At 42.2% G+C, this 21,047-nt stretch overlaps 1 long non-coding RNA gene across 1 annotated transcript; it reads right to left on the bottom strand.

Moving 5' to 3' along the window:
• Window positions 1-217: 217 nt before the first annotated feature.
• LOC140634105 (uncharacterized) lies at window positions 218-15,263 on the bottom strand. Its single transcript, XR_012031648.1, has 3 exons — window positions 11,974-15,263; window positions 7,717-7,755; window positions 218-6,094 (listed from the first exon to the last, which is right to left on the bottom strand). It is a non-coding gene; the product is annotated as an uncharacterized lncRNA (long non-coding RNA).
• Window positions 15,264-21,047: the final 5,784 nt, after the last annotated feature.

Raw genomic sequence — 21,047 nt, 5'->3', positions numbered from 1 at the left:
AACCTGGAGGGCAGTGCACATCAGAGCAGAAAGGGTGAAGTTCTTGGATGGGGAGGGGATGGGGCAGTAGCTTCCTCCACAAAGTGGAGGAAGAAGAGGAAAGAAGTCCTAGGAATAGTATGTTCCACATTACGGTGGACAGATGAAAATGACAAGGAAAAACAATGGAAGAAACCAATTAAAAAAAAAAAAAAAGACAGAAAAAAAAAAGGTCCAAGCTAGGATTTAGAAAAATAAGGGAAAGACAGCTGAATATGCCACCCCAAATATGTCACTTTGGCATGGTGATTATTTTAAATTGTAAGCACTTGAAAAACAGCAAGTGCGGGGAGTGGCTTTCTCTCAACTCCCTTTATCTGCCCAAGGACAGATTGTTAGATTCTGAACTGGTAGACACTGATGATGCGTCAGAGTGAATCCCCAGTGATCTATGCTTCCCTCAAAAGAAAACAAAACTACATTACTCATAAGTTTCATGTAGAAATAGCCATGCCTCTAGAGGGAGAGTTATGTTTTCCATTGCTCCCTGTCACCTTGCATTTAAAGAAGATGCTAATGATACTGCTAGATGTATATGCAAACATGGAGGGTAGAGCTGGCTCAGTCCTCCCCCACAACCCCCAGCCTCAACAGGGCCAATGTCACCACCTAAAGATCCTTTGTTTCTGACTCTATTCCTCCAGGCGTTGGCTTCTCTAATGAGGAAAATTAAAACTCTGCTCACGTGCCTTTTGATAGAAACTGGCTAACTTTAACATCTTCTCTTTAGTTAGCCATAGAATTGAGAGTTTTGTACCTCAAACTTCCCAGGTTTTGAATAAGGAATTAAATAAACCCCTTCTGTGCTAAACTGTACAAACAAGCAGATGGGAGGGAGATGCAATTATGATTTTTAAAACCATTTTAAAAATCAATAATTTTTTCTCTTCTCAGCATACAAAACAAGTACAGCCCGGTGATGGCAGGGAAAGGCTTCAATTTTCTGGAAAAGGTAAAATGCACCTTCATGCACCTTCATGAGAGAGAGCACAAGGAGTTCAGAAGGTAAAGAAAATTGTCAAAAATTGTAGCATAAATACAAATACAACTCCCTGGGTGCATTACTGATGATCACAACAGATTCTGATTCTGTTCGAATTGTGAGGATCGAGGAATGGGCATCTTTAACAAGACACCATGCAATTCAGGGTAGGCAGCACGGGACCCAGCACTGGATCCAGTAGAGGGAAACCCCATCTAGAGAAATCTCTGGGAGGAAATGGTAGTAAGTCAGATAGTTTGACCCACCTCACTGAGGGAAAAAATGTCAGAAGCAGCCTGACCCTTGTCCCCTGGAGCTGACAGTTTACTAGTTACTAATGGTTGGTTAAGAAAGATGGTTCAAATTACATGAGACGATGCATTTTGTTTTCTTTGCTGTTTTAGAGTAAATGCCTCCCGTCTTTTTATTATGAAGTATTTTATTGTTTTTTTCCAGACACTTTCCAGTGTTAGTCAAACAGAACTTCTGATCAGCATGGCACAACCAGGATTTTAGAGTCACCTGAGAGAGTTCATGCCCAAAGCAAAGAACCTTGATTTTAGTTCTGGGATGTAAACACATGCTAATGGCAGGTAATATATAATCAAGCCCCCGGGGCTGTGAGCCTAGCAGGGCAAGAAGCATGATAAATTGCAGCTGACACTGTGTTAGTGTCAGGGAGACGTAGGAAAGGGTGGGGCCTGTGGCAAAGTAGAACAGGATACACCCCTGTGAAGAAGGCTCCAGTCGGCAGGCTCCCCGCCCGTGGTTGCCATGCAAGAATGTGGATCCAGGGTGGCCAGATTGCCCAATTTTTCAAGAGTAGTAAAAAATTGGATATTTTTTAGTGAAATCTCCTAGTTTGAAAACGCTGATGATTTTGATAAAACGTAACAGTGCTGCCCTGAGGAGGCATATGGGCAGGCTGGATTTGACTCTGAGCGGCTGTGTCATGTGGTTGCTGTCTGTAAAGATGCCCACTCCTGGTTGGTGTCTGTAGCGATGTCTCCGTAAAGCCACAAGCTCTGGTTTCTGTAGTGAGAGCAGTAGAAAACACACAAGGGCCGTTCATCTTGTGAACTCTTGAAAAGAGCTGGTCCAGGACTATTGCTCTAAGATAGGGATCAGAAAACTTCCTCTTGTTTTTTGTTTTTGTTTTTGTTTCAAGATTGTATTGCTTTACTAAAGAGAGAGAGAGAGAGAAAGAGAGCATGCACACAAGCAGGGGGAGGGGCAGAGGGAGAAGCAGACTCCCCACTGAGCAGGGATCCCAACTCAGGACTTGATCCCAGGACCCTGGCATCATGACTCCAGCCAAAGGCAGATGCTTAACCAACTCAGCCCCCCAGGCACCCAGAAAATTTCCTTTAAAAAGGCCAAATAGTAAATGTTTTAGGCTTTGCACACCATTGGGTCTCCTTTACAAGTGTTCAGCTCCTCCTTGTACCCCTGAAAGCAGCCATAGATGATTCATAAACTAACGTGTGCCGTCGGATTCCAATACAGCTTTGTAAAAACAGACTGCCAGGCTGGGGGCTGCAGTGTGCTGACCCTTTCTATAGGGTGTTTTTTCTGGGAATCCTTGACACTTATTTACTCAGTCTGGTTTGTCTAATAATTTTGGAAAGAGAAGATCTATTTGCAATTGTGCAAGCCAAAATTCATTGTGATAGGAAGCTTTCAGAAACAGTCTGACTCATCATGTGCCGCGTCTTTGAAATATCTCACACGGGTGGTGCGGTGAAGGGGAAAGTTCCCCCCACTACCCACCCCGGAATCCACCTGGCCTATGTCAGTCCCAACTCGGAGACCTGCTTCCCCACAGCCCCCAGCTCTCCTTGTTCCTGGGGCCGAACAAGCCTCACAGCCTCTATTATTTCCCACCAGACTGCTGGAGACCGCACTTAGCGCCTGGCATTCGTGGGATGCTATTGCCCAACACCAATAAAGCCACATGCTAAATTTAGCACAGCCCTGCCTGCCCAGTCACATAGAACTGTCACCTTGCAACACTTCCTGCTTGATTCCTGCTGATTTTCCCCTTGTCTGAGTGAAACTCAGACTTCTCACTTGCAATAAACGTTGTGGCTAGCTTTGATCTTTGTCCCCAGGGCCGCTGGAGCCCCTGGTTTATGCCAGCGGATCCCCCACTGCCCAGGAACAGCCAGCCCCCAGTGCTGGGAAGAATGGGAGGTTGTTGGGGCCCAAGGGCCAATAGACACATGTAGTCCTCCTCCGGTAGAGATGGTGCAGGGTGAGGGGGGTTGAAGATTAAATCAGGACCACAGATTTGAAGATAATCTCAATAATTGTCTCATCAGGGATGTCCCCCGGAGGGTGAGAAGTGAATCATGGCCAGGATCTAGGCGCACATACCAACACGTAAAGCCATTAGCACTCTGCAGATGCACCCACAGGGCCCATTGAGCCTGGAACTGCACAGACTGTCCTCTTGCCCTCCTTGTCGAACTACCCAGGGCCCTGACACATGCACAACACAGAAAAGCAAGAGTTGCCTGCTTGGTTTTGTAAGTGCCTGGTTCTATACAGCCTCTATTCTCCTGGCTCAGCCTTCACAAAGCAAGTCACTAATTCATAGGATTCGCTGTCAAGGTTAATCTGACATGAATACATCTCACCGAGTTCTGAAAAGCTGACACTAATATGTTGGTGGTGGCCATCAACTCGGCCTCCTCAGGGAATAGCCTGGAGTCCCTGCCTCACCCATGTGAAGGCTTCTAAGACCTGGGGAAATAAAAATATGGTTTGTCCTGGCAGCGACAGGGCCTGTCTGGGTGAGCTGAGATGGCCCACAGGGAACAGAAGAGTGTGCACGAGCTCTCTGACCCCTGGAGGTCACAGGAAGGCTAATTCCCAAGTATCCATGACAGTCACACTAAGCTGCTAGATGCCCTGAACCAAAGGCTTTTTGCATGAATCACTTATTCCTTCAGAAGGGTTGGTTGGTGTTAGCAGGCTTTATCTATCCCCTGTAACAGTGTGAGTAAGGCTTGGGGTATGCAGGGCCTATGCAGGGGAAGTCCATTAGCAGTGAAGCAATCCCTTTCCATCTCCTCGCCCTCAGGTCTGCTGATGAAAACATGCTTCTGGATCAGCAGCTGAGTGGGGGAGCCCTGTACTTTCATGGGCTATATTGGGATGAGGCCACTCGTTGTCACATAAAACCTTACCTGACTCTCTCCAGGGTATAATACAGAGAGCACCAGCCTATAGGTCAGAAGGTAGGATGTCCAGTAGCAGACTTGCCACCCATACATAACTCAGTAGCCCTGGGGATGTCAGTTAACCTCCTAGAACCTCGGTTTCTTACTTGTAAGGTGGTGTCTTTGGAAGGGAATCATCTTTAAACTCCATACTGGAATAACTCTAACATTTTCTACTGGTGCTTGCCTATAATGTTACTCCAGAGCACACAGCTAAATGGCTGGTATCTGAAAACCAGGACATGCTGGAGTCCCCAGAACATAAAAAGCAACCATTTAATCCAGCTCTTTTGCTCATGAGTAGTTTTCACTGAACGCTCTCTCTGACAGGACTTATGAACAGTTCAGCCTCACTCTGTCCCATAATCAGCTGTGAGTGGTAAAGAAGTAGGTCACTCTCAAGCTCTCATCTTGGCTGCCGATGGGCCTTTCATCTTACTTGACATCCTCTCTGCCAGATTGCCAAACCTCTAGGCGGAGTGTGTGTTCATTCTTGTAAATGAGAGATCTCCGTGCCCAGGAAGGCAGCAGCTCTGTTCTTCAAAATTGCCTAAGTTCAACTCCTCTTCCCTTGGACTGTGTTGGCCCCTGCCACACAGGGGCACTCTGGGCCAACTCACCAGTCAACTCTCCTCTTTGCTTGGATCTCCCATGGTGAGCCCTACCCTGCTCCTTGACAAGAGCTCCAGAAGGACAACTCAGCTTAGAAGCCTTTCTTTCAGTATCAATGCCCCATGCTTGCTGCCTCTCACCAACAGTCATTGGAGGGAACCAACTGCCAGTCAGATCTTCAGGCCCATGCCAGCCTGGCCACCATCTTGACTGCAACCTCCCATGAGACCCCAAGTCAGAACCACCCAGCTAAGCACTCTTAAATTCCTGCCCCACAGGAACTTTGTGAGATAATAGATGTGTGTGAAGCCACGAAGTTTTAGGATAATTTGTTAAACGGTAACAGAAAACAGATAATACAAGTCAAACTTCTAAGAGGCTTGGAATCCAAAGTCTAGATTATGGCTCTTGCATGGTGCCTGGGAATATTCCTGAGGATACTGCTTCTCTCAGCGGAGTATGAACAATGTCCATGAGTGAGAAGCCCAGGTACTCAGAGAAAGCCATGGGGGATGAAGAAATGTGGTGGGAATGCCAGTCAGCACTCTGTGCCAGTTGGTACCGTCATTCAGTGAGGCTAAATTCTCTAGCAGTCATCAATGAACCTAGTAGAGGCCCTGCATTTTTGCTGCTAAGGTGCTGGAGCTCTGCTATCATCTAGCCTAGACATTTACAATTGATATGAAAACTTGGTCTAAGACAGCCATGCTAACCCTTCCCCATTTTGTAGGGATGCCAGTAATTTCTTCTCAGACCCCCCAGTCTGTGGCCGTAAGCAGAAAATTTGGATTTAACAAAAAACAAACCAACCAAATGTGGATTTAACAAAGAAAAGCACAGTCTTGTCAAAATGGGCCTTCTTACAACATGTCAGGGGAACGCTCCGAAATTACTCTCTTCAGAATCTCTGTGAGAAAAAAAAATTGTTTTCTTTCACACAGCAGTAACAGTGTGAATTGTGTTGAATTACGACAGAAGAGGTCAAGAAAGATACCAGCAAATGTGATATTTAGCGTGAATGAAGATTTTTTTTGCAGATATGGTGTGTGACATTCTAGGTATGACAGTTGAATGATGACTGTTCCATCACTGGTGTCCCCGTTGGCCATTGGGCCCAGGGCTCTGCTCCAAGAAACACAGAGAGCGCTGTGTGGCTTCTTTGTTGTCACTGGTATCAAGAGAAGTTGGGGAAAAAGACGTTCCCCTGGAGCCTGTGTTTTCCAGTGCTTCCAAGGAACTGCAAGAAACAGAAAGAGACAGAGACACACACAGAGAGAAGTTTAATAAACTGGCAACATAAAGTTAACTCTAATTTCAAACCCCTTAAAATCTCTGGCAGGGCCCAGAGAATGGTGGGGCTGACAACACAAATGACATAGCTGGTGAGTGGTCTGTATCCTACAAATAAGCCCTGCTGGCCCCCAAGAAATTTTTTCTTATAACCCCAGACTGTTCCACAAAGTGATGTCTATAAAAGATCTGCTGTCACACCAAAAGTGTGAGTCACAGATCTTTGCCCGTAGTTTCCCATATGAATGGTGGCATGGTCCTAACAGTATCCGCCAGTAGGAGGAAGCTCAGACACTGTAGGAGACACTTGGCCACACACATACCCTCCACCTCCAGCAGCAAGATGGTCCTCATGGCACTGTCAGACTCTGTGCTCTGCCCCACTCCACCTTGTACCCAAGCCCCCCTGCTGCTACTTCTCCCGCTGGTCTGCTTTGCCAGCAGCCACTCCTTCAAGACTCTCGCATGACCACCTCTGCCTGTCCTTGCCTGTTGCCTGGAGGCCACCTCCACGACCTTGCTCTGCATGCACCTTCACTCATAGAGCAGTTGCTGTGCTGTGTGATGCTGATGGCACACACATCTACATCCTCTCCAGATCTGGAAACTAGTCCTAACGTTCCATGGTGGAGGCTTTCTGGTCTGGGCTGACTTGGCTGTGCTGGATGGTCTCTGATGGCCTGTTTTGCATTTCTGGGGCCTTGGCTGGAATGGTTGGGATCATTGGGACCACTTACCATCTAGATTGACCCAGCCTTGTCCACATGGTGGTGGAAGTTCCTAGCACCAAGACAGGGCAAGACTCAATGTGCAAGCACTTTTTAACCCTCTCCTTGTGTCACACTTGCTATTGTCCCATTGGCCAAACAAGTCACATGATGAAACCTTCACACTCAAGAAGGAACCATTGCAGAGAGGCATTAACAAGCCAGGACCACTCAGAGACAGACAGACTAACCCAAGAGACATCATGTCTCTTATTTTCCTATCTCAGATGGTCCTCAAGTATCTCCTTAATGAATGAATAAATCTGCTGATACTCTAACATGAATAAATATAACCAATTCTTTTTTATGTTAAAATAAATGCTTCATTTATGATTGATAAAATCTTTGGGATCAGATTAGACACACTAAACAAATGCTTAGAAGGAGGTAAGTAAGCTTGATGGGAAAAGTAGAACTTGCGTGGGGCAGGGAAGGATGTTTGCCATCAGGAGAGGCAGAAGGAGCACTATACATGTGAAGCATCATGCAGGCGCCACTGAAAGGCAGATCATTTTATTCTGTACATACAGAGTGTGCAGTCAGTCAGGGATCTAGCCGCTCTCGATCCACTCACTACCTGCCTTTCACTCCCCTGTTCTGAGCCAGTGAGCCTGAATCTAGAGAATCTACAGACTCTGTGTGGTTCAGCCAGTGGGAGGTATTGGCCAGAGTTCAGAGGGCGGAGGAGGAAGTGATGGGGTATTTCTCCCCTCTTGTTCCAGAGAAGCCACATTTTTGATGGAAATGGCATCCTAGACCACAGCCTATGTTCAACAGCCCCTCCGATAGCTGAGGCTCTCACCTGGTTCCAATATTATCACTTCCTCCTTTTGTCCAAGACCTAAAGGAGATACAAACAGACCAGCTATGTCATTTCTGAGGCCTACTCAAAATGGACATGCCATGCATTGTTAAAAAATTAATCCATCCATGAATGAATGGATAAAAACCATGTGGTACAATGAGATATCACTTTACAACCGGTGAGGATGGCTAAAATTAACAAGACAGAAAACAACAAATGTTGGTGAGGATGCAGGGAAAGGGGAACCCTCTTGTGCTGTTGATAGGAATGCAAGCTGGTACAGCCACTCTGGAAAACAGTGTAGTGGTTCCTTAAGAATTTAAAAATAGAGTTACCCTATGACCCAGCAATTGCACTACAGGGTATTTACCCCAAAGATACAGATGTAGTGAAACACCAGGACACCTGCACCCCATTGTTTGCAGCAGCCATGTCCACAATAGCCAAACTGTGGAAGGAGCCATGATATCCCTCAACAGTCGAATGGATAAAGATGTGATATATATGTATATGTCACATTATTATATATTATATATAATATATATTATATATATAATGGAATATTACTCAACCATCAGAATGGATGAATACTTACCATTTACATCAACGTGAATGGAACTAGAGGGTATTATGCTGAGTGAAATAAGTCAATCAGAGAAAGACAATTATATGGTCTCACTCATTTGTGGAATATAAGAAATAATGAAAGGGACTAGAATGCAAGGGAGGAAACTGAGTGGGGAAAAATTAAAGAGGAAGACAAACCGTGAGAGACTCCTAACTCTAGGAAATGAACAAAGGGTTGCAGAAGGTGAGGTGGGTGGGAGGATGGAGTAGCTGGGTGATGGGCATTAAGGAAGGCACATGATGAGATGAGCCTGGGTATTATACTATATGTTGGCAAATTGAATTTAAATACTTTTTTTTTTAAGAAAAACCATGTGGTATATACCTACAATGGAATATTATTCAGTCTCAAAAGGCAATGACATTCTGACAACATGGTTCCACTTGGATGAGCCTTAAGGACATTATGCTAGGTGAAATAAACCAAACACAAAAGGGCAAACAATTGCATAATTCCACTTACACCAGGTACCTAAAAGACAGGAAGCAGAATGGTGGTGACTCAAGGGCAGAAGGAAGGCAGAGTGAGAAGCGACTGTGTGAGAGGTATGGGGTTTCAGTTTGGAAAGATGGAGATGGTTGGTGGATGATGGTTACACAATAATGGGAATGTACTAAAAAGTGTAATCATGGATTTTTGAGTAAACATGACTTTTTACTTTAAACAGAAATTATTAAAAATTTCAAGAATGTGAGAGCAGAGCATTAAACCAGGTGTGAGAACCTTCTGAACACTGATCCCCGAGGGATCACACTGGCCACAGCCCCCAAGGAAACAGCCCTGGGTAAAGCTTCCCGTTGCTACCACCTATGGAGCTCCTTCTTCCCTGCGGGTTCCCAGAACCGTACAGGGACCTAGAGAGACAAGCCTTTCTCTCAACTTGGCCCAGTTAACCTGTGGAGGGTACCATTTTCTTCCCCCTCCCTCCCAGGAAACTCAAGTGAATGTTGATATTCTAATCCATGACTGAGAAGAAAAACTCCTCAAGAGAAAACAAGCACAGCACAAAGAAAGTGAGTGGAAACACTGGGCCCTTTTGAAGCTGGTCATATTATTAGTCACAGTCACAGTAACATCTATTCACAGTATAATTTCACCCATATTTGACTTTCACCAGCAGTCCTCTAAAACAGACATTAGATAAAATAGATATCCTCATTAACATATGAGGCAACGGACTTCAAAAAAAAAAAGTGATTTTCACAAGGTCACCCAGCTAGAAGGTAACAACAAAATCGAATCTGACTCTTCTGATTTTAAACCTGAAGATCTTTTCACTTGAGGTGGATCAAAAGAGATCAGCTTTGGGAAAATCATCTAGGAAGGTCCCTCCTGTTTCAGAAGGGGCTTACTAGGGTGCCCCCTTTAGGTCCCTCCCTGTTTCAGAAGGGGCTTACTAGGGTGCCCCCTTTAGGGAGGCACCAGTCCAAAGGTTCCCAAACTTTCTTGGTTTGTGGAACTCTTACTCTCCCAGAAACTTCTTCATGGCATCTCTTGGGTAAAAAAGATATCTAGCAGTTCCATTCTTTTAAGTTGTTAGGTACAAAAACCTTAATAAATACTTAAGTCTTCGTGTTTCATTGTCTTTTTGGAAAATAATACACAAATGGAAAGAAAAAAAATAATATATTTGTTTTATCCTTAAATAACCCTGTAAGCTTACTCCTGGATATGTATTCCTATTAGGCACTGCACAACCTCTCAAACCTTGGAACCAGGGCAGAGACCACCACTGTCATTTCCTGCTTCACACTGGTTTTCATGTAATACTTGCCTTTTATTGCAGCAACTACCAAAAATCCAGTTTTGCAAAAATATGCTGTCTTCAATAGAAATAAAGCATGATCTAATGTTAAAACTGTGAACTGCCTTGACCTAGTCATTCACTCTGTGTCTGATAGATATCACTGGCATCCCTCAAAATTTTAAAATATCTTGTGGTGCCCTGAGTTTTGAGGCACTCCTGGATGCTTCAGTCCCAGTTTGGGAAACATAGCCCCAGATCTAAATTTTGCACTTTGGGAAACAGGATTTCATGTATTCTAACAAGAATTCAGGCTTTACTATTAAAATATCCATACTAACCAAAGTGATCTAAAGATTCAATGCAATACCTTCCAAAATCCCAGTGACATTTTCTACAAAAATAGAAAAAAATGATCTTGAAATTCATAAGGAACCTCAGGAGATTCCAAATAGCCAAAGCAATCAAGAAAGAAGAACAGAGCTGGAGGTATCACACTTCCTGATTGCAAACTCTATCACAAAGTGATAGTAATCAAAACAAGTATGGTATTGGCATAAAAACAAATGCAAAAATCAATGAACAGAGTCCAGGCATAAACCCCTGCATATGTGATCAATTAATTTTTGATGAAGGAGTCGAGAATACACCAGGGGAAAGATAGTCTCTTTAATAAATAGTGTTGAGAAAACTAGATATCCACATATGAAAGACTGAAAAATGGACTCTTATACCACATAACCAGTCAATTTAAAGTGGATTAAAACTTGAATGTAAAGTCTGAAACCATAAAATTCCTAGAAGAAAACATAAAGGGTAAGCTCCCTGATATTGGTCTTGGCAGCAGTTTCTTAAATCTGATTACCAAAAAAAGCAAAAATAGACAAGTGGGACTACATCAAATAAAAAGTCTGCACAGCCAAAGAAACCATCAACAAAATGGAAAGTCAACCTATGGAGTGACAGAAAACATTTGCAAAGCACATATCTGATAAGGGGTTAATGTTCAAAATATACAAAAAACTCCTACAACTCAATAGCATAAAAACAAATAAGTCTAATTGAAAAATTGGCAAAGGCCCTTAACAGACATTTTTCCAAAGACGATACACAAATGGCCAACAAGCCATGAAAAGATACTCAAAAATCACTAATTTTTGAGGAAATATGAATCAGAATCACAAAATGAGATATCATCCCATACCTGTTAGCATGTTTATTGTCAAAAAAGATCAGAAATAAATGCTAGTGGGGATGTGGAGACAAGGGAATCCTTGTATGCTGTTGGCAGGAAGCTGGTGTGGCCACTGTGGAAAACAGTATGGAGGTTCCAGAAGAAATTAAAAATAGAACTACCATATGATTCAGTAATCCCACTTTCGGGTACATATCCAAAGGAAATGAAATCATTATCTCAAAGAGATATCTGTACTACCATGCTCACTGCAGGGCTATTCCCAAGCCAAGGTATAAAGACAATTTAAGTGTCTGTGATGAATGACAGATGAATGAATAAAGAAAATATAGTACATATACACAATGTGATATTATTCAGTCTTTAAAAAGAAGGAAATCTTGCCATTTACAACAACATGGATAAACCTAAAGCACATTATGCTAAGTAAAATTAGCCAGACAAAGATGAATACGGCACGGCATCACTTACATGTGGAATCAGGAGAAAAAAAAGTGGAACTTCTAGAAACAGAGAGTAGGAAAGTGGTTATGAGGGAGTGGAAATGGAGGAAGTAAGAAAAGATTGATCAAAGGGTCAAACTTTTAGTAAAATGAATAAAATAAGAGGATCTAATATTTAATACGGTGACTAGAAGAATAACACTATAATTGAAGTCTCTTAAGAAAGTAGAACTTGTGTACTCACCAAAAAATTATATTTTTAAAAGATAAAAGGTAAATACATGAGGTGACAGATGTATTAGTTTGATGGAGAGATCCTTTCACAATGCAAACGTGTATCAAATCATCACATTATACACTTTAAATATAATCCAGTTTCATTTGTCAATTATCCTTCAGTGAACCTGGAAAAAATAAAATAAAATAAATTACAGAAATAATAAAATTATGATTTTAGTATTTATTTCAGACTCAGCTCTCTTCCCAAAGTCTCACCTCTAAATGTGTATCGGCTCACTTCCCTGCTTGATTATGCACCTGCTACATCCCCCATATATTTAGAAATGACAACACCATTTCAATAGATTACCAGACTGTGACCTTCCACATAGTTACTTTCTTTTTCTCTGGAAAAGCACCAGAATGTTCTGCAGCAATTTTAAAGGATCAATTTTCAGTTTTTATAAAGAGATGAGTTAATTCTTTGTAAGCTTTAGCTTCCATAAATTTAGACTTGGTGCTGTCAGTCTTTTGGAGAAAATACCAGAGAAGTGTGCTTTACATAAGTCACCATTACATAAGTTTTCTTGAAGCTCGGGATATAGAATGACCAGGAAAAATATCTCAGAAAAGCCATTTCCGAACATGTAAAATTGACATGTAAAAATCACCACCATCTTAAAAGAAAAGAAAACAATAAACCAGAGAAATCCTCTATTCTCATCGGAATGGACAAAGATGAGGATCAGGCTCAGTGCCCCGGGGCTCACCTCTCTCCCTTCCTGGGCATTCTAGGATGTGTGGGTCCTGGAATGAGGCTGGTCTACTCTGGAGAGAAGCAAAGGGCATCTTTGCTTCTCCTCTAGGTTCATTTAAGGCAGATTTCATAAGACTGAGAAACCAGAGGCACAGATAAAGGATAAATGTTCACTTTTTTATGGTTTGGATCTTGCAAGTGAAACAAACTATAATGTTTTAAGAAAAAAAGAGACATTTTTAAAAGTTGCTGGGTCACATGACTAGGAATACAAACTAGAGGACTTAATGCAAATGCCCACCCACCCTCACCACACACACAAACTCCAGCAGCATAGGGCCTCCCATCCAATCCTACAGACTCACTCAGTTTCAAGTCAGATCCTTCTGAAGGGGCCTCTTGCCCTTTATTTGCTCCCGTTTAGCAGCAAATGCCCAGCAGTCAGCAGCATTGTTTCTCTCCCCAGGAAAGCTCTGTCCCTCTCCCCAGTCCGAAATCTGAAAGCTTCAAGGAAATTAAAACCATCTCTCCCACAAAGTAATCTTAGGGAAACACAACGAACTCCCTTTTTCCACAACACTTGAAACACCTGGGAGTATTGAATTCCATTGGACCCTTCCTTTCTCCAATATTCCACCTGAGAGGAGTGGGTGAGTGAAATGGGTGAGTGCATATCCACACTCCTTAATCTACACAAGTGCACATGCTATGATCTCAGCTCTTCCATTTCATAGAAAATGCTTTATCATGTAATCCAAATAGCACATTCTAAGGCAATTATTACATTACAGACTTTCTCCTGGGGAATCACCCTTGCCTTTAATATCCAAGCAAAATGGCACAGTGTAGTTGGAAAGGAAGGTACCAGGAAGTGCCACAGTAATACAGGTGCTTCTGATCTCTCTCTTGGGGGAGATACTTAAGCCCTTGACTGGAAGTCATGGGGATAGAAGCCCTGTTGTTGTTGTTTTTTTTTTTAAGTAATATAGGTGCTTTGTATTACTCAACAAAATGAATCTTTTTTGAGGACCTAATACGTAAAAAAACAAAAAACAAAACTCAACCTATAAAGGTACATAGAAATTTTTTAGGTTATGGTCTGGTTCTCAGGAGCTTTTATAACCCAGTGAAGTTTTTTTTTTTTTTTTTTTTTTCACTCTTGCACCAAATCTCAAAGCAGCAGCACACCATGGGCAGGCAGGAATTTGCCTCCTGTAGAGGCTGGGAGTGCAAAGACAGTGGTCAAAGTGGCTATGGCTGGTCAGGAATGAATCTAGGACTGGAAGTCAGTGCCTCATTCTCTAAAACATCAGTATGGCCTGCAGTAGGAATCATCATAGAAATTAGTAGATCAATTATCTGCTGTTTCTGCAGGCTTTCAGGACCATGTCACCTCCCTTCTCCTAGCTGTGAGCTTTTGTTATCACATTGCACCCACAGCAGGAATTGGCAAAGCTGTAAGTGCAACTGAAACCTCAGTGACATGAGATTTAGCTCTTCTGGGCTCAGTTTCTCCATGAAGAATGATCCCACCAGCATTGCTATGAAGCCTCAGACAAATCACACTGGATTCCCAACAATTTCAGATGAAATCAAGTGAACAATGAAAGTCCAGGAAAGAAAGAAAAGAAGGAGGCATCTTATCACACTCTCAGCAGGGGTGACTGGAAAGACAGGAAGACTCTGCTGTTGCCAGGCAACCCCCTCCCTCTCTGAGCCTCAGGTTGGGGCCCTGACTGTGGGAATGACTTCCTTTGTCCTCATGTGTGCCTCCCTGGCTCCCAAAATGTCCTCTGGCAGCTGAGATCACCCCATGTGTGAGACCAGAATCTCTATCCTGATTTGTGCTACTCTAGAAATATTTATTTCTAAGCTTCTTTCTTTCCCAGGAACTCAAAGCTCTTCTCTGTATGTCATGGATATTATACAATCTATATGCAGACAGCATATATGAACACATTACACATGCAAATTGAGCCAATTCCTTGGAAGTTCTCTGTTCCTTCCTCACCAGCTGCCAGATCTGGCAGGCCAGCTGACACCCAGCCAGACCATTTTATTCAACATTGCACAAAACCAGGGTTTGGCCCCTCTCTTCCTAAGAGTCACAAAATACAAAAGCTGGGAAAAGCCAGGGGTGGGGAAGGGGGTCTCTTAGTTCTCTCTTGACAACTCTAGCCCTTTCCTGGGGGTTAAATTAAGCATTTGGCTCTAGCTATTGTAAACCTGTCTTCCTTGTGATGGAGTACTTAACTTGTGACTTTATTCTTTGAGGAGCACTGAAACAGTGTCTAAAGAACAGCTGGAAATATATGAGAAAGAGGGCAGTCTCAGCCTCTGGGGAGAATGTCCATCACGGCCCAAGGTTTCTATGTGGCAGGAATAATTCTCCCATCTGATAGGAAACCTATGATGCAATCTAAGTGTTGCTTGAGATATTGGTTCCCAAGTCTTTCTTCTGGGGGTGGGAGGTCACCCTTTCCTTTAACATCCAAGAAAAATAGCTCCTGCCCATCCCACATTCATTATGAAGCCCAGTACCTCATATCTCCTGGGAGTTTCAGAGGGATTATATTCCTCTTGGTGTTCTCTCTCTCTCTCTTTCTCTCTCTCCCCCTCCCTCCCTCCTCTATCTTTTCCATTGAATTCTCCATCTTCAAGCAGCATCACTTCACCCACCCTAGGCTCTCCCTCTTCTTTCATTCCCCAAAGCACCGTCAACATAAGATTACTGTGTGCAGCGCAGTTCCGTGAAGATTGGGATAACGGAGGGAGAATTATAGAATAATTCACCTGATGTAAAATTGAGCATTAGACATCACAGTCCTAGATTTCCAGCCACCGCTGCCACAGACTTTCTCGTGGGCATGTTTTCCATTTATGGTTCTTCCCTCCTGACATTCATAGGGATCCTGTGGACTTCCCCTTCTAGTTCGTACCAATTGCCTCCTCTCTTTCAGGCTATGAGACCCTAATCAAGAAATCCTGCTACTTCGGGCAGCCCCGGTGGCGCAGTGGTTTAGCGCCGCCTGCAGCCTGGGGTGTGATCCTGGAGACCCAGGATCGAGTGCCACATCAGGCTTCCTGTATGGAGCTTGCTTCTCTTCTGCCTGTGTCTCTGCCTCTGTGTGTGTGTGTCTCTATGAATAAATAAACAAAATCTTTAAAGAAAAAAGAAATCCTGCTACCTGTAATACAGAAAAAGTTTAGGGTTTTTTCTAAACCTCTTACCCAGTCAAGTATTGTATTTTCTTCTGGATTAAAAATATTCTATTTGATTCTAATCTAAAAATTAGATTCATATTTTTTACCTAATCTAAAAATTAAGTATATATGTTCATTCTTACTTATATTCATCACTAGAAAAGTCTCCTCAAGAAAATCATCATGGAATCAATCACTTGCAAGATGAGAAGTCTTTGGACAGTATTGCTGCCCAAAACATAAATAGCACCTCTCATCTAGGATGGAGATATGTAGCAATCAGTGTTGCTGTATTTGTTTTTACTAACTTTTAAAATTCCAACTACGTTGTCATAATACTAATAAGATAACTAAAACTCCCAAGAAAGCAAGTCACTTAACATCTCTCAATGAAGTACAGGTTTGAGGGAAATCTGAAAAATGAAAGAGTAGGAATCAGATGATCTCCAAGATTTCCTCTAGTGAATACTCTTCATTATCTTCTCTTCCCTGCAGACTTGGAGACTGAAGTGGAAGAGGGAAATGGATGGGCAGGAAGCAAACTCAGTGGGTTTTAATGCACTGTATGTTGGAATGAATTTGAAAGAATCAACTGGAGAGTTTGTTAACTATAAACATAGCTTGCCAAGTCTCACTTTTGGATATTCTAATTTAGGAAATCAGGCATGAGTTCCGGTATCCACATTTTTAAAAACAAAATAAATTCCGTAGATAATTCTAATGAGCAACAAAGTTTAGGAACTACTGGATTGTATGACAACTGACAGTAATAATGCAGGTTAGAACTAAAATGCAGGTTAAAATAATCTATTTGAATACCAAAGAGGAAAATAATATTAATCTCTTACAACAGATTTTGTAAATGTATAGGGCACAAGACAGCACAAGCTGGCTTTTTCCAAAGACTACATCAAAAACCAAGAGTCTTTCCAAAGGGTGAATTAATTAAATATTAATTAAATGTAAGTTTCAGCAAACCCAAAAGCAGAGCTACAGTATACCTAAATACATTGCTTTGACTAACAACCAGGTCTCTTTAATATTTGAGTAACCTAACGTAACTCTTTAGCTGGCGTCCCCAAATTAAGGCATTCTAGGATAATTTAGGACAACTTTGCAAGTAATGTAATCCTTCTGGATTAAAAATAATCCAACCAATACTTTCCATTCACAAGCAAAAAAAACAGAATATATATTCTATTCTTATTTATATCATTATTAGAAAAATCTCTCAATAAAATTTAAAAATTTGAAGCACACACAAACCACAATGTTACTTGAAAGTCTTTACCTTTACATTAGACATAGCAAATATTCATAATTTCTGTAGATCTCAATTTTCCTGAAAATAATAGCAATTTCTTCATTAATGCGGAAAGGAATCATTAGAAAACAAGGAACTGAAAACTGCTTTTGAAAAAAACAAGTAAAACTTTTTTTCAAAATATATTTGTCTAGAGATGCCTGAGTGGCTCAGTGATTGAGTGTCTGCCTTTGGCTCAGGTTGTGATCCTGGGGTCCCGGGATTGAAAGCCACATCGGGCTCCCTGCAGGGAGCCTGCTTCTCCCTCTGCCTATGTCTCTGCCTCTCTCTGTGTCTCTCATGAATAAATAAGTAAAATATTTAAATATATATATACATATATATATATTTGTATTAGTCATCATTGCTTTATAGTAAATTACATCAAAATTTGGTGACTTAAGCCAATACATATTTACAATTTCACAGTTTCTGTGAATCACAATTCTGGAAGTGACTTGGCTGGGTGGTTCTGGGTCAGGGTCTCTCATGAGGTTGCAGTCAAGATGTTGGCCAAGTCATCTGAAGGCTTGACTGGGGCTGGAGGATCTGCTTTCAAGTTAGCTCACTCACAAGCCTAACAAGTTAGACCTGGCTGGTGGTAGAAAGTCCAAACTCCTCTCATTGACCTCTCTATGAGACTGCTTGAGTCCTTACAACATAGCAGCTGGCTTCTTCCAAAATGGGTCAATCCAAAAGTAAATAAGACAGAAGTAGCCAGGTCACTTATGACCCAACTTTGAAAGTCACGCTCTGTCATTTCCATAAGGTCCAACTGGTTGTACAAACCAGCCTTATTCAATGTGAAGGAGACTCACAAGGATGTGAATATCAGGAGGCAAGAATAACAGGGGACAAGAGGGGTATCCTGAAGACTGGTAACCACACTGCTTGAAACTAACAACAGACCTCAATAAACACTATATTTGATTGGGTCTAAAATACGACTGATTATATAAGACACATTTTTGTTTTATGTAACAATAAGAAAGAAAAAATGACCAATATTGGGAGACTCTCCAAATAAGGCTGGTCTACCAAAGGCTATGCCTTCAGTGTGGGAGTAAATGAAAATAAATCCCCAAAACAAAAAGGAGCAGCAGAAGTTCTCACAAGTCTCAACCTGCACTGGGTGAAGATGGGGGAAAAAAATATTCCCTAGAGAATTTGAACCCTAGCAGGTAGGACTCCCAACTGAGACAACTGTAAATAGAACTCTCTGCAGATCCTCTGTTAAGAAACTTGATTTCAATCCAGGTTGAATGCAATTTCTAGAGACTTTCTAATTTTAAAGGATGTTAAAATGTAGGAAAATAACGCAATTTAACATGAAGAAAGCACAGTAAGTCCTATCAGTGAAGATTCAGGTAAAATGTTCAGAAATAGTTTAGAGTCAGCATTCTTTAGGGCAAGATGACAAAAATGGAATCTTATTTTTGAAAAAAGAACAGAACCTTGGTCCATCTGCTGTGTTCTTTTGGCCAATACTGTGTCCTTTCTCACATCAGTTTCTTAGACTCAGCTAATTACAGAAGCAGAAAATGAAGAAAAGCAGAAAGTTAAGATGGGAATCACAGCAGAAATAGGATGAACTTTGAATTAGACCCACTGAGGTCCAGGCCTTCCTAGCTTTGTGATCTTGAGCAAGTTGCTTTACCTCTCTGGGTCTCTAGTCATATGACCTTTGGGTAAGGCCCAGGCAGTGATCTGCCTTGCAGAGTTGTAAGAATTAAATATTACAAGTATGAAACATCTAGCATGATTCTCATCATATTTGCTCAACAATGATAGCAATTAGTATGATTGCTATTTAACAGCTTCTAAGACTACACTCCTTTTTTGAAATTTTTTTAAAAGGCCTAACAAGGGCAGCCCCATGTGGCTCAGCAGTTTAGTGCTGCCTTCAGCCCAGGGCATGATCCTGGAGACCCAGGATCGAGTCCCACATTGTGCTCCCTGCATGGAGCCTACTTCTGTCTCTGCCCCTTTCTCTCTGTGTGTGTGTGTTTCTCATGAATAAATAAATAAAATCTTTAAAAATAATAAAAATAAATAAATAAAAGGCCTAATAAACAGGAGCCATAGGCACAAGGGAAGTCTACCTTCCTCCTACTGTTCATGCAACAACAACTTGTAAACATTGATGGGTTTCTCAGTCTTAATAGTACATGGGTCCTGGGCTCAAGGGTTAGTCCAGTTGCACTGCCTAAGCAGCCCTGCTTCCTTCCCAAAGAACTGGAAGGAGAATAGAGCTGGTCCTCAGGGCTGCCTTCCTCCAACCATCACCAAAAGGAGTCCCGCTAAGTCTCATCCTGGAGAAGTCACCTTCATTGATTTGGAGTGAATGGCTCTTCATTCTACAAACATTTACTAAGTATCTTCTAAATTCCAGATTCTACATCAGATTGCAAGGACACAGAGTTTAATTAATAAACATGGCCAGTACCTTTTGAGAGGCTGATGATCCTGTGGAGGAAAGGGTAGGAAGAACTAATCATGGCAGTGAAGTGCCCCCTGAGGGAGATGTAGGTGGAGGTTGTGGGAACAAGCAGGACATATTGACTGCCTGGCGAGGTCAGGGAAGGGTTCAAAGAGGAGGTGATGCTTGGCGAATCTTAAAAGATGAACAGTATTTTGCCAGAGGGATGCCATTAAGGTCTTAGGGGTTCAACATTTAACCTCATTTATTTTTTCCCTTCTCAAGTATGGAATCGATTGAGAAATAAGACATAATAGATGGACCAATGGAGGTCAAAATCTCAGGTTTATTTCTGAGAAAGCCAATCAGAGAACATGGTTCTAGACCTAACCTACAGCAAAAAAAGCAAGCCCCAAAAGAGTAACTTTATGGTGGAGAAACCTGAAAAAAAATCCATAAGCACAGTATAATCGTGAGAAAAACTTCAGACTAATTCCAGTTGAGGGACTTTCTACAAAATACCTAACCAGTTCTCCTCAAAACTGTCAATGTCATCAAAGCAAGGAAAATCTGAGAAACTGCTACAGCCAGGAGGAGCCCAAGGAGACATGACAAAAAAACTGCAAGGAGGTATCCTGGGTGGGATTGGGGAACAGAAGGAGACATTAGGTAAAAGCTAAGGATATCTAAGTAAACTATGGACTACGATTAGTAAAAATGTATCGATTTTGGCTCATTGGTTGTAATAAATCTCCCATACTAATGTAAGATGTTAATAATAGGAGAAAGGGGGGTACCTGGGTGGCTCAGTGGTTGAGCATCTGCCTTCGGCTCAGGACATGATTCCAGGGTCCTGGGATCGAGTTCCACTTCAGGCTCCCCTCAGGGAGCCTGCTTCTCCCTCTGCCTATGTCTCTGCCTCTCTCTGTGTGTCTCTCATGAATAAATAAATAGAATCTTTAAAAAAAATAATTGCAGAAAGGATGCAGAGTATATGGACCTCTCTGTATTATCTTCTCAAATTTTCTATAAATTTAACACTGTTTTAAAAAATATAGTGTCAAAAAGAAAAACAGAAGGAGCAGGTTGCCAGTGTACCCCAGGCTTCCATCCAAGTGTAGACAGTGAGGTGGATATTTGGGAACAGCAGAGCAGACCCCCTGACTCAGCACCGTTGCCCAGGACAATGAGGAAAGGAAACTGAATCTCCCAGAAGATTCTCACTGGCTGTGACCCCCCATTCATGTCACAGAAGCGGCCTCCACGCAGAGAGAAAGGTTGCAAGAGGCCAGACAGGTTTCCAGAGAGGCCTTTTGGCAGAGCAATCAGCACATGCATGTGGGAACTAAGCCTCCTGGACCCAAAGCCTGAGTTCTCCGAGCCTCTTGGTTTGGTGATCTGTAAGAGCGAGATGGT

Source organism: Canis lupus, chromosome 1 (assembly GCF_048164855.1).
Source record: "Canis lupus baileyi chromosome 1, mCanLup2.hap1, whole genome shotgun sequence".
Taxonomy (NCBI): Eukaryota; Metazoa; Chordata; class Mammalia; order Carnivora; family Canidae; genus Canis; species Canis lupus.
This window is presented reverse-complemented; position numbering and strand designations above follow the sequence as displayed.